Source organism: Homarus americanus, unplaced genomic scaffold (genome assembly GCF_018991925.1).
Source record: "Homarus americanus isolate GMGI-L3 unplaced genomic scaffold, GMGI_Hamer_2.0 scaffold27411, whole genome shotgun sequence".
Lineage (NCBI taxonomy): Eukaryota > Metazoa > Arthropoda > Malacostraca > Decapoda > Nephropidae > Homarus > Homarus americanus.
Window position 1 is genome coordinate 15841 of NW_024742907.1, and position 1660 is coordinate 17500.

Here is a 1660-nt window from a genome sequence, read left to right on the forward strand (position 1 = left end):
AGACAATAAAACAACACAATCATATCCAGATTCACAGAATATGTCAGAAATGTTAACCTCAACCAGTATAAAATGGCAACTTATCTGTCAGAATATACCAAAATATGACAACTTTACTCACGGAACAAATTATAAAAATGGCAACATGACTCAGAGAACACATGTATGCAACACATACTATTAATAAGACTCACGTAACACTCGTAACACACCAACAGCACCTGACCTGCAGTGGTGGTACGAGGTCAAGCCATCGCGGTGACGTAAACCTAATTGCCGGGAGATGATTATTACCCCGCAGAGAGACACACGCAGAGATGTGATTCAGGGAAAGGCTCATGGCTGAGTGATAAGAGAGACGTAAATGGGAGATGTACCGAGACACGGGTGAGATTAAACGCTGAGAGATAGCAGGTATATACTTGGGAGATGCAGGGAGATAGAAAGACATAATGGGTGAAAGATAAGAGGAAGGAAGAGAAATGGACAGAAAATCACTGCTGTTACGAAGGGAGATTGTTGTTGAGACGTAATTAATGAAAACAAAACGTTCACAGCCAGAAAACACACACACACACACACACACACACACACACACACACACACACACACACACGAAAGACATAAGCGCAAAAAAACAGTTTTAAGCTTTGAAACACCAGACTGAGTGAATGGGTGGGTGAATGGCTTCAGTATGAGAGAGAGAGAGAGGGGGGGGGGGTCACACCTCTATGCCCATAATTCGAATACACCCGAACACTTCATAAACCTAACTCATACACATACCGGTATAATGCTACACCACACCATCCGAACACCCAATAATGCATACCGTTCGTAAACTCTACGCTATCATCCGAACACTTAAACGTACAGTACCTTCCGAACACCCAAATATCTCCGTAACTCATCAGCACCTCACCTGTAAAGAGAAAAAACAAAACTAATGAGACATTGATACAACAACTGTAATAAAACAAAGAAAAATCAGTCTAGTTTAGCATTATGGAAACAATATGACCTGAACTATACTTTTGGACCAATGACCTATATATTTGGACCTGGGGAAACCACTTTACTGTATGACCTATGACCTTTCTGTCCCCCTAAAGAGTTCAATAAGGTCTAGCAGATCACGTACAAGTGGGGTGAAAATGCAGTCACTTTTATCGTAGACAAGAAGTTTCAGAGACCAATGACCTTGACCATTCCAGTTGACCTGTCTGATGGAAATGGTTATCAGAGCTAGACAAGTTTGGCCAATATTCAATTTTTAAATTTTGAGATATATTGATAAATTGTATAAAGGAAGTTGGATGAACAGGCGAATGGACAGACAGACAGACAGACAGAGGGCAAAATAGACGCAAACATCAATTGACAGCTAAATCCATAACAGAAGCTTAATAAAATCTATCAACAAATTAAATCAAATCTTCCTGTTAAATTAATTTCCTGTAAAAAAAAAGAAGATAAATTGCCTGTAAAATTAAAATAAAATATTTTTCCGGTCAATGAATATATAAAATATACTAGTAAAATAAATAAACTCTTCCTCTAAAATAAATAAACTCTTCCTGTAAAACAAATAAACTCTTCCTGTAAAATAAATAAACTCTACCTGTAAAATAAATAAACTCTACCTGTAAAACAAATAAAC